Source organism: Delphinus delphis, chromosome 18 (assembly GCF_949987515.2).
Source record: "Delphinus delphis chromosome 18, mDelDel1.2, whole genome shotgun sequence".
Lineage (NCBI taxonomy): Eukaryota > Metazoa > Chordata > Mammalia > Artiodactyla > Delphinidae > Delphinus > Delphinus delphis.
Genome location: NC_082700.1, coordinates 13,510,689 through 13,523,969, shown reverse-complemented (window position 1 = coordinate 13,523,969; position 13,281 = coordinate 13,510,689).

Sequence of the window (13,281 nt, the reverse complement as noted above, 5' to 3'; positions counted from 1 at the left end):
CAATAAATAGACAAAATGGGAAACACGTAGGCACTAATATAATAGAAAAAAATTGTTAATATTTAGTATATTATGTTAGATTCTTAAGGAGAGATATCTAAGAGAGGAATAGGGAAGCAACTGTAGTGGGAGTGCTGAAAACCAATTTCATCTTTGCCATAATTTTGCAGCAGAGTACTTTTCTATGGTGGTATCTCCCCAGGCAGAGAGAGATGATTCTGACAGTGGGAAAGTAAGCCTTCAATATTCTCATGACAGTCATTGTCTTATTCACTTTTTAAAATGTAGGTCTTGCCATATATGTAGAAGGATGGAGGCAAATGTCGATTGATAGATTTGGGGATCAGCAGTTATAGCATTAATAGCTGAAACTATGGGCTTTGTTGGTATGACTAAGATTTTTGAGAATAGCAGTAGGGAGAAAACTACTGATTGTGTCTACCTGGTGTCTGCTAGCCAAACAGCAATGAAGAATTAGAGTACATACATACAGTCTCTATTTCTAAGAATACATGTCATATGTTTTTAAACAATATTTACATCTTGATATTTATAGTTTTGTTTCTGCTCACATATAAAAACATGGGGCAAAATCCTGAAAAGACAAACATGTTTTGATCAGCATTTTTATTGTATGTGTAAAAATAGTGAAGACAGGATTCAACCTCAGGCAGTGTGACTTCAGTTCACATTTAGCTGCCTCTTCAGAAAATATGTTAATATATTATAACAAAAGTACACTGGAAAAACATTGTGTTCCCAAAATACATTGACAAATACATGTTCCTGAATGTTTAGATTTCTTTCTCACCTCCGTCCTCTCACTCTCCTCCCCATAAGTGTGTCTCCTCAGTCATAGCATAATTTCTGCTTGTTTCATTTTATGCATAAAAAATGGTAAATGAATCCATTAATACTCAGTATTTACTCTTTTTTAATATTGATAATACATTTAGCAAAATTTGGCAAATATTTTAACAAAAGAAGGACCTTCTTATTTACTGAAAAGTTAAAGTGTTGAAATATATTTAATGACTGTAAAGAGAAGCAAACTCTGGATTTTAGGAGGTTATTGGCAAATGTAACACTTTAAGACAACAAACAGCATAAGTGGACTAATGTGTTTTGGAAGGGGCCCAATTAGTATCATGTAGAGGCAGAAATGATTGTAGACGTGCACAGTGTGCCCATATTAGAACTCATTAAATGTCAATGAAACATGCCAATATTCTGTTTGCAAAAGCATGTAAAGTTCTCATTATTAGAAAGGAATTGGAGGGAAATTAAATTTACTTAAGGACAAAAGAAATTTGCTAACAGAGTCATAAAATTCTTCTTACCAGTTATTTTTGTAGCCACATTTAAATAAAATAGAAAACATGTCAGATTTATTTTTATTTTTTATTTTTTGGGTCTTCATTGCTGCACGTGGGCTTTCTCTAGTTGTGGCGAGCAGGGGCTACTCTTCGTTGCGGTGTGCGGGCTTCTCATTGTGGTGGCTTCTCTTGTTGCAGAGCACGGGCTCTAGGCACATGAGCTCAGTAGTTGTGGCTCGCGGGCTCTAGAGCACAGGCTCAGTAGTTGAGGTGCACGGGCTTAGTTGCTCCGCGGCATGTGGAATCTTCCCAGACCAGGGCTCGAACCCGTGTCCCCCTGCATTGGCAGGCGGATTCTTAACCACTGCGCCACCAGGGAAGTCCAACACGTCAGATTTGGAGGCCATTTTTTTTTTTTTTTTTTTTTTGTCTTTCTAACTTTTTCACCCTAATTTGTCTGTATTTATAATTATGACTAAGATCACCTGATAGTCAAGGTTTTTAATCCTGGAAGGTTTACACTGGGATAAAACTTAGGGTCTTCTACTCCAAACACTTTATATTACAGGAAACAAATTGTAGGCTGACCAATTAATAATAAATGGATATTTTTAGAGAGGTTTATTTTGGTCATTTTTTTCCTGTTATTTTTCTTTCCCCTGCAATCCTCTAGCAGGTCTTGGTATTATTGGGGCAATGATAATAATAATAGCTCAAAATTCATCAAGATTTACTGTGTGCTGGGTATTATGTTAAGCATTTAGTATAAGTGGAATCACAAAATATAGACTTTAAACCTTCATAGACCTTGGCTGTAGGTTATAATTCAATGACAAGAAGCTTTATGCAAAGAGGAGAATGATCTGGTAGACAGAAGTATGTGAAAATATGTAAATGCTGTGTTGATCCTAAGGTAACTATTATAAGGTTAGGGAGTGTTTACATCCTTGTATGCCCGAGAACAAAGAAATATAGGTAAGATTAGAGCCTAGCAAGGCTAGACAATGGCCTTAGAGGTGATACAGCTTAAAATGTGCTGCCTCTGATTATTATGATTACATACCCTTCCCAAATATTTCCTGAAATTTAATGAGAAAAGAAAGGAAAATAAAATGAACAAGGTTTTCTAAAAAGGTCATTGTTTGACTATAAGCCTTGTAGATGTGAGAATCACAAAACTTGCAATATTTTAAATACAGAAATTATAAAATACCTTTATTACAAAAAAGCACTTTAAATTGTATGAAGTAGGAATTTACCAGTGCTGCATAATTAAATTTTCTCTCTAAATACTATGTGAATTATTTGTTTAATGGGAATATACTTGTTGGAGAAATTAAAGTCACCTCTCACAGATCTATTCCAACCACAAGATTGTGTTTTTTCTACATACATATTTACTCATTTTTATCCTTCCAGTAGCTCTATGAGGTCAGTACTAGTAATACTCTATTTTCAGGAGGGGAAAGTAGCACAGAGAAAGTAAATAGTTTATCCCAAGTTTAAGTAAGTGGCTGAAAGGAGATTGAACTCAGATATCTGGTATTAAAAACTGGTTTTTAATCACTGTAAGAGGTTAAGGAGCTAAGTCATATCATTAACTAGTGGCAAACAATTCTTTGAAATAGGAAATATTGTTATCCTTATTTTACAAATAAGGAAGTTAAGACACAAAGGCACTAAATAATTTTTTCAAGGTCACACAGCTGATTACTATTAAATACTAATATTATTAGTACTATGTTAATTTGATATTGTTGGTCTTAAATATATTTGAAAATTATTTATGACTCTCTTGCCTAAACAGATCAAGAAATAGTCATTGATAATACTCTCTTATATTTATACAGCATTTTTTTCCTTTGAAATGTTTTACATTCACTGTCTTATTCAATGTCTAAAATAAAATATACAAAGCAGTCAGGATGTGTACTATTATCTTTTTTAAAATGAAAAAATGGACAAAAGAGGTTATGAACAGGCCTAAGGTCACACACATGGTTTGTGAGAGGATAGTGACAAAACACAGTTATTGATGTTTCTTTACGAAATTCACCTAATTTGACCCTATACAAGTTTATTTTTAGTAGTTACTATTTAAAATACAAATAGTTGAATGGTAAATTCATTTGATGAGCTTCTCAAGGAGTTCTTACTCAATTTTTCTGTCCCAGCACCTAGAAGAGTATCTGGCATATAGCAGCTATTCAATCAGTATTTGTTGAATTAATTAATGTTACTTTAAAATGTTGTAGATTGGTAATGCTTCCTAATTGCAGTAATGTTTTTACATTCCATTAACTGCAGTCACAAATGTTCTTAATGCAGTAGATTATACACTTTGTTTCTTGCTTTGTTCTTATTTTAAGGCTTATCTGGTCAAAGGACAGTCTACTCACTCAATTCACTGCTCCTGCTGAAAGCAGAGGTTAGAAAAGGCTAATTAAAGATTCTTATCAAATATTATTAAATAAAGAAGCCATTTGAATAAAAGATTATGTGAATATCCTCACATGTTCCCACACCATTACTTTGTGTGACATGTTTATTCTGAATCAGAGACCCTGTGTTAGAAATCTCATTACTGATTTTTCTAGGACTATATACTTCTTAGAGATGAGGAATTGCTCATTGATATTAACCTTTCTTGTACGGTTGTGGTGGGAAAGCAGAGGTTGTGAGCTGGTAGCAAATGGCCCAGGAGAGTTTGGGGCTTGGTCTGTATAGTACAGCTAAGTGAGTATTAACATTTGGCACAGACACCTGTCGTCCTAATCACACTTTCATGTTTTCTATTGATCCCCTGCAGTCATTCGAGCTTATGACCCTTGGTATAATTGATATGATTTAGGGAAAGCAACCCAGGTGTCAGGCAACTAGAGACCACCCCTATAGCCCAAAGCGCACCAGAATTCTTCCAACTAGCCAACCCTACCTAAGCTGTTTACCTGGCCCTGCCTTGCCTTTCCTGCAGAAATTCCAATAAAGGCTCTGACCTAGGCTTTCCCCCGCACTTCTGCCTCTTAACCCAAACCTGGTGATTTCCATTAGGCCCTGTGTTGTTGGTGTGCCCCCTTCTCTTGAGAAATGTGAATTGAAAAATTTTTAATGGCATTAACCTCTGTGTTATCACTCAGTCACCTCTATAAATGAAAATCCCACGAGTACAATAATTGGTACACTGTGTGATAAATGAGTGAATTTACATTGTCTTTAGTAAAGGAATAACATAATTGATTATCTGGTAAAATTACCAAAATGGATTTCTGGGTTCAGAAAGCATAATGCCAATAATCTCTAATGCAGCCTTTCTAAGATCTCTTTGAAAACACTGATGAAGGTATTAAACAAAACATGAAAAATGACTGCATAGCAATAGGGATAAACAAACTTAGCCTCCCAAGAATTTGAAGAATTAGATTAAACAAAAATATCATTTTAGCCTTAAAAGAAAATGATGCATTATGGATAGAGGAAATTTTGAAAAAGAAAAATGATAAATTCTGAAAATAAAACTATAGTAATTAAACTGAAATTTTAAAGGGCATGAAAAATAGAAATAAAATAAGTTGAAATTATAATGAGTAAGCTATTGGGTGGGCCAAAAAGTGCCTTCAGTTTTTTAAGTAAAGGTAAAAGACACATTTTTCATTTTCACCAAGAACTTTATTGAACAATGTATTCACACTTTTGTTCCACTACCTTCTGCCATTTTTCAGGCAACTTCATAATTCCATCTTGCCAAGACTTTTTATCTTTTGAGCAAAGAACTTTTCCAAGTACTTTTTACAATCTTCCAGGGAATTGAAATTTTTTCCATTAAGAGAATTTTGTAAAGACCGAAATAAATGGAAACCAAAGGTGCAATGTATGGTGAATATGGCAGATGAATCAGAACTTCCCAGCCAAGCTGTAACAGTTTTTGCCTGGTCATCAAAGAAACATATGGTCTTGCGTTATCCTGATGGAAGATTATGTGTTTTCTGTTGACTAATTCTGGATGCTTTTCGTGAAGTGCCACTTTCAGTTGGTCTAACCTGGAGCAGGACTTGGAATTAATCGTTTGGTTTTCCAGAAGGAGCTCATAATAGAGGACTCCCTTCCAATCCCTTCCATATACACAACATCCTTCCAATCCCTTCCATATACACAACATCACCTTCTTTGGATGAAGACCAGCCTTTGGTGTGGTTGGTGGGGGTTCATTTCACTTGCCCCGCGATCTCTTCCATTGCACATTGTTGTACAGTATCCACTTTTCATCGCCCATCACAATTTGTTTTAAAACCGGAATGTTTTCATTACGTTTCAGTAGAGAATCTCATGCGGAAATATGGTCAAGAAGGGTTTTTTTTTTTTGCTTAACTTACGTGGAACCCAAACATTAAAATGATTCACATAACCAAGCTGGTGCAAATGATTTTCAACGCTTGATTTGGATATTTTGAGTATGTCGGCTATCTCCCGCGTGGTATAACGTTGATTGTTCTCAATTATTGTTTCGATCTGATCACTATCAACTTCAACTGGTCTACCCGACCGTGGCGCATCGTCCAGTGAGAAACCTCCAGCATGAAGCTTCGCAAACCACTTTTGACACATTTGATCAGTCACAGTATCTCCTCTATACACTGCACAATTCTTCTCGGGCATTTCAGTTGTGTTTTTACCTTTCTTGAAATAATAAAGCATGATATGTCGAAAATGTTGCTTTTTTCTTCCATCTTTAATATTAAAATGACTATACAAAAGTTCACCAATTTTGATGTCTTTTTTTAAATGCACGCTGATATGACAGCTGTCACATACAATCTAACAAAATTGTTTCGAATGAAGATAAAGACAACTAAGTGCTACTAGAGCCATCTTATGGAAAAAACCGAATGAACATTTTGGCCCACCCAGTAAAACTTCTGAGCATAACAGAACAACAGAAACCAGATCTACTCCCCTGCATTACATGACTAGAAAACGAGATAAAACATATGAGACAACTATCTTCAAATATTAGAAAGACAAACAAGGTGAGTTCTATGAACGCCACAGCTTACTGCTTATGGACCACAGCACAGGAGAGAGACTCAAGCAGAGCTCAGTTGTCTCAATGTGTCCAGGAGACCAGAGATTAGAATCTAAGGAGTCAAAGATGGATAGAATTTTCAGGGCAGCAATCAGAGAGGGGACAGCTGAAGATAAAGTCTGTAAGATATTCAGAGGGTCTTTCACTGAGTTTTCATGTGCATATGCATGAGAGGAGATTCCTCAAGGCTAAGGATAGATGCAGAGGGGGTTGTAACTGAAAAGCAGTAAGCTTAACAACTGCCGGTGCTCACAAAGAGCTGGAAATAATTTGTTTCTACTCAGCAGCTAAAAAGACCTTAATACACAGGCCATTAATTAGAATCCTCTAAAGGGTTAGGGCTAGGGTTATGGTTTCTTGCTTACTTACTTTAGTAGTAGTAGTAGTAGTTCTAAATTAACTATAGGCTAGATGGTGTACTTTACCCACACCAACAAGCCTTAAAAGCAAGCCTCAAAAATCCAGACTGATTCCAAGTAATGTAATTACGTGTCATAACATCACCCTGTACTATTTAAAGGAGTACAACAAAATCTGCACCCAGAAGGTTCAGCATCCAATAAAAAACTAACAGGCATTCAAAGAAGCTGGAGAAAAATCACTCATTAAAAACAGACCAAAATGACAGAGATAGACAATTTGGCAGACGATGATCTCAAACAGTTGTTATAATTACCTCTGTAAGTACAAGAAGATAGAGGAAAATTGAACATGATGAGAAGAGACATAGAATATATAAAAAAGACCCAGATGGAACATCTGTGTGAAAATGACACTATCTAAAATGAAAATCTTACCAGTAATGGTTAACTGATTAGACACTGCAGGAAATTTAGCAATAAAAACTATCCAAAATGAAACACAGAAGAAAAATGAATGAAACATCAATGGCCTATGGGAAAATATCAAATATATTTTAGAGAAAGGGTGATATCCAGAAGGTTATGGGTACAAAAATGTTATTTGAAGAAATCATGGATAAAAAATGTTCCAAATCTGATGAAAATTTTAAGTACAGAAATTCAAGAAGTTCAACCAACCTAAGTAAAAGAAATAACAAAAACAAAAAAACCAATTTCAGCGAGGTACATAAAAATCAAATTGCTGAAAACCACTAATAAAGAAAAAAAAATCTTAAAAGAAATCAGAGGGAAAAAAGCACATTATTCACATAGGAACAAAAACGAGAAAAACAGTCCATTTTTTTGCCAAACAGTTTGCAAGCCAGGCAATAATAGAGTGACATTTTTAATGTACTGGAATAAAAAACTGTCAATCTGGAATTCTATAACTATGAAAAATATCTTTCAAAAATGAAGATGAAATAAAGATTTTTCTCGGCTAAACAAAAGAGCTTTCATGGTCAACAGTCCTGCATTATAAGAAATACTAAAGGAAGTTCTATGGCAGAAGTAAAAAAATGCCAGATACCAGGATGAAATTTGGATCTACACAAAAGAACAAAAAGTGCTAGCAATGGTGGTTATGTAGATAAAAATACAAGAGAGTTTGTCTAACTTTTTAAAGCTCTTTAAAGGATAATTGTTCAAAGCAAAAATAATAAAAATGTCTTGTGGTTCAACATATGCAGAAACAGAATGTGTGACATCACTAGGACAATGAACTTTAAGTAGGTGGGAAGTAGAAGTGTAACCTTGTTAAGTCTCTTTCAATAGAAGTGAATGATACAGTATTATTTGAAAGTAGACTATAACTAAAAGATGTATATTGCAAACAATAGAGTAGCCACTAAAACATAAAATAATTTTAACAATAAACCAGTAATGGATATAAATAAAATCATAAAAATTCAATCAGTCCCAAAGGAGGCAGGAAAAAAGGAAATAAGAAATAAAGAAGTGACCAATGGAAAACAATAAGATGGTAGATTTACCCATTTTACCATGTTGATAATTACATTGAATGTAAATGATCTAAACACAACAATAACGATGCAGAGATTAAGATAAACCTCCAAAGAGAATAAAATGGGAACATTTGAGATAACTATACAGAAACCTGCTTAAGAGAGTATATATTTCTTCATGTAAAGGAATTGCTAAATTCATGTGTAAGACTATATAGCCCTAATACAATGCCAGTTAACTCATGAATATGGTTTAAGCTTTTTGGGGGGAGGAATTTACACAAACGTTAGAGAAGGAGAAATCTGAAAACTTGGAAGGAATGCAATTGTTGTTTTGTTTTGTTGTGATTTTCAGCATCATATCTGTTAAGAATTGGGTGGTGATCACTTTTACAGTTTTAGATTTTGCCTGTAGCTAAGCAGGAGAAAAAAGAAATAGTTCATCTGTTCCATTGTTGGGATACTTTCCAGATATGTTGAATACCCGAGGCAAGGCTGTTGATTGAGAAAAGCTTCTAAAATTGAAATTTTTTGGACTTAGCATTTCTTGACCAGCTGCTTGGTAGCTAATGGGTGATAGATTCAAAGATTTAAAGATTTTCTGAAGGACTTTTTTTTTTTGGTAGCAAACAGATTTAAACATTTGGCTTAATAGTATAATTTAGACTGAATATATGTGACACAAAATGAATTTTAATTTATTTTATATTCTAGGAGCTATGGAAGTGTGGTCTAGCAGTCTGAGATTAGGAATGCAAGCCAAAATCACTGAAATTCTTTGGCTATAAACATATTAATTGCCTTGCCTTCTAACACTTTCTTATTTTCTTTTTTTAAATTTTCATCTTTCCTGAATGTTACAAAATTTAATTTCTTCTGCCCTGAAAAATTTTAATGTGGATATAATCACAATTCCAAATTTTCCTTCTCAAAATTTTAATGAAATTTCTCTCCATTTTGGAATCCGAAAATGACTCACAATTTTCAGAGGAATGAGGCTACAGTTCTTGACTTGTTCATAAGCTTTTTTGTTTGTTTGTTTGTTTGTTCTTTGTGGTACGCGGGCCTCTCACTGTTGTGGCCTCTCCCGTTGCGGAGCACAGGCTCGGGACGCGCAGGCTCAGCGGCCATGGCTCACGGGCCCAGCCGCTCCGCGGCATGTGGGATCTTCCCGGACTGGGACACGAGTCCGCCTGCATCGGCAGGCGAACTCAACCACTGCGCCACCAGGGAAGCCCGAAGTTGTGTGTTTTTAAGAATAAAAATATATTCGAAATCTGTCTGAAACATGATGACATCTAAAAACATGCCTTGGACTGCATTTTAATATGTAAATTTTCTGAAAATAGTAATATTAGACCAATGAGAACTAGCCAGCGGGAGGATTTATGACAGAGCAGCTTCACGGACTCTGCTGCCACCAGACCCAGCATCCATTTCAGTGTGCGTTCCATTCTGGCACCTTCCCTGACCAAGTGGATTGGGAGCTAGCACTTTAAGTGCTCTAATTCATACAATAAATATATTATGTATCTAGACCTGTCGTCATCCAAAATGGAAGCCTGGAGATCTGAAGATAAATTTAGGATATTGGTAATAAGGGATGGATACGGCGGATATAGAACAAATACAAAATCTATACACACAGCAGAAGTGTACACATTATAGAAACAAGCCAGTTTGAATTTTTAAACGGAGGCAGTTAGCATAGTGAGATTTTACATTACTTAGTGATGGAAAATGCCTAGTTGTGTTTTAGTGTACTCTGAATAAACCACACATTGTTCCTACAAAGAACCAGAAGCTGAAGGTTTCAATAACCAGGGAAAAGGGAATGAGGGAACTCATGTGACTTACTCATATGCAATCACATTATTCCTTTTTCTTTCATTGACACAATAAACGGTATGTGGACACTTGCTCTGCTCAGTTTCTTTGCTGGGATTATTAAAACACATACAAGCACAAATAGAAATGCAACAAAACTCTATTTTAGGTTCCTTTCAAGGAAGTTCTTGACAAACCCACTATGTAGCTTCCTATACATTTGGAATAAGATGTAATGAAAGAATTTTATAAGAGATGAGGGTGGGGAGAACAGAAAGAGTTTGATGGAGAAAAAAGCTTATGTACAGAAGCGTTGATGTTTTCATTATTACACTGAATGTAGGGATTTTATTAACTATTCACTTGTTAATATAACTGTATTTGATAGAGTATATATACTGTTACAGTATAATTTCTAGTTGTTCAGATCATGGACCCTAAAAAACATGTCAAAACTATATATGTAAAAGAAATTATTTTTTTACATCTTTATTGGAGTATAATTGCTTTACAATGTTGTGTTAATTTCTGCTGTACAACTAAGTGAATCAGCTATATGCATACGTATATCTCCATATCCCCTCCCTCTTAAGCCTCCCATCCACCCAAAACTATATATTAAACATCTGTTTAATAACATTGTTCTGGAATGAAAACCATGAAGTGTTAGATAAAATTCCTGGCCTTAAAAATTGCTATTAGTTAGAGATTCAAAACATACACCTTAAAATATAGAATAGAACGTGTTTTTTTAAATGATGGACTAGTTACCATAGTTTGATATTACAAAGGATCTTTCTCACCTTTTCCCTATTCCTGAATTGCCTTCTTTCTTTTCTGTTCACATTTACTTGTGATATTTTTTCCATCAATCAATTTGAGAAAGGTGACTGTCACTCTGAAAACGGTTCTAGTACTTTCTAGCAGAAGTTGCTGCCTCCAAAAAAAGCATTTTCCACAATATAAATGTAAGTGCCTCCGTCTCCCTTTCTTTCTTGCACCTTCAAATCTCATTTTTTCCAGTCCCTATCCCCAGCCTGCAAATGTTCTCAGATCCCTTTCATTCTTAAACTTTTTTTTTGTTCCTAAGAAAAATTTTGTTCTTAAAAAATTCTCAGAACATGCTTTTTGCTTGCTTTCTCCTTGCAATTTCTCCCATTTACTGCCCTCAGTCTTTAAGGAGTGCCATATTCTTGCTGCTTTCATTTTTTCTTCCTTCAGTAATTCTTCAACAAGCGCGTGAATTTCATTCTAGTGAATTTCATTACTCTGTTGAAACTTTTCTTGAAGTACAACAATGATCTCTTTTACTTATGACTTCCTCAGTTACAAGTGAGAGAAACTATACTCATCCTAGACAGAAGCTATATTCATTTCAGTTACAAGTGACAACAACTATATTCACCTAACAAAACAAAACGAAACTAAAACTAAAACAAAACCAAAACAACACAAACCTACAAAGCTGAAGCTACCACCGGGGTTAAAATGTGTTCCCTCTCAGAAAAACCTTTCTTTACGCCATGGCAGGGTGACCCCTAACACATCGCAATTTACAAGACTTTCGCAATTTTTAAATCCCAGAGAATGATGTCTGATTCCTGATAGCTACTGCTATCACCTGAAAGGGAGAATCCCATTGGTTCGGCTCAGGTTGTGTGTGTTTCTGAATCAATCCCCGTGGCCGGTGTCATACTTTTAGGGCTGAACTGAGAGATGGAGTAAGTCCTACTTAATAACCACATCGATTGACCAGAATTACTGTAGCACATGAGAACTGTGGGTCACCAAAGAAAGAGACACACATGGTAGGGGTGGGAATTTATGTCTCACATTCCTACTGAGAGCCCAGGCCTAAAGGCCTAAAGAGCTCAGCCTCTCCTTCAATCCAGTGACCAACTTCACCTTCTGGGAAACATTCTCCATTAATTTCTATGACAAGATGATTTTTCATTTTCATCACTACCTCTTTGACTGCCTCTCCTTTTTTTTTTCTTTCTCTTTAACACATAGAAAATATCTAAGGGTTTATTCTTGTACATCCTATATTTTCTTTTTATCTCTATCTAAAGTTATCTCCATCAAATTTCTATTATCAGCTCAATGCCATTAACTGCGAAGTTTTAACAATTGTGTATTTGCCAAGACCTTGACCTCTTCATTTGAGTATTTGGAGAGTCTAGTAGGCTCTCCAAACCCAGAATTATCAAACCCAAATTTGGAATCTTCCTCTTGTAATGTTTGCCTCTTTTCTATATTTTCTTATCTTATTGAGAAGAATTGTCTAACATTCAGTAAGAAATTTTCAAGCTGTCTTAGGTATACTCCTCCTTTACTTTGAGGTCATCAACCTTCCCTTACCCATCTGATCGAGGAGGGAAAGGTTAATGTTGCCTGACACGGTTATATGAGCTTTTTTACAGAAGGATAAGTCATTTTTAAAACATATAAAGTCATTTGTGACAAGGAGTCTGGCAAGGTAGAGGATATTCTAGGCGAACTAATCAGCATGAATCAAGATATTGAATTATTCATTATGTTCAGAGAATCACAATTACTTCATAGGACTAAAGCATATGTTGCTTTAGTGGTTGAGGCCAAAATGGTAGGCGTGGAGCTGAACTCTGATGAGCCATGTCTGCCACGCTAAAGAGGTTGAGCTTTATTCTGCAGGCAGCAGAGGAAGAATGTTATAAAAACGATGCTATTTAGTTTTTGTTTCTTAGGATATCTTATAGCAGAGAACTATTCCCAATTACTCCCTCCCATCCTGTGGGACATTGCTGTCATCCACTTAACCTATCTTTATGCCATAATTACCTAATACATTGTTATTTTTTTATTATTACTTTACAGTTATTTTTAAATCAGTGAAGAAGAATAAAAATAAAAGATACTATTTTATTTTTATTTTTGCCTTTTCCAATGTACTTCCTTTTTTTATATAGACCCAAGTTTCTGACCAAGTTTTCCTTCTGCCTGAAGGAATTCTTTGAACATTTCTTGTGGAGCAGGTTTGTGGGTAATGAATTCCCTCAGTTTTGCTTTTCCAAGAAAGCCTCTATATCTCCTTCATTTTAGAAGAATAATTTCACTAGGTACAGAATTCTAGGAAATTGATTTTTTTCTTTCAATGCTTGAAATATTTCATTCATTTTCTTCTTGTTGCTTTGGTTTCTGACGAGAAGTTG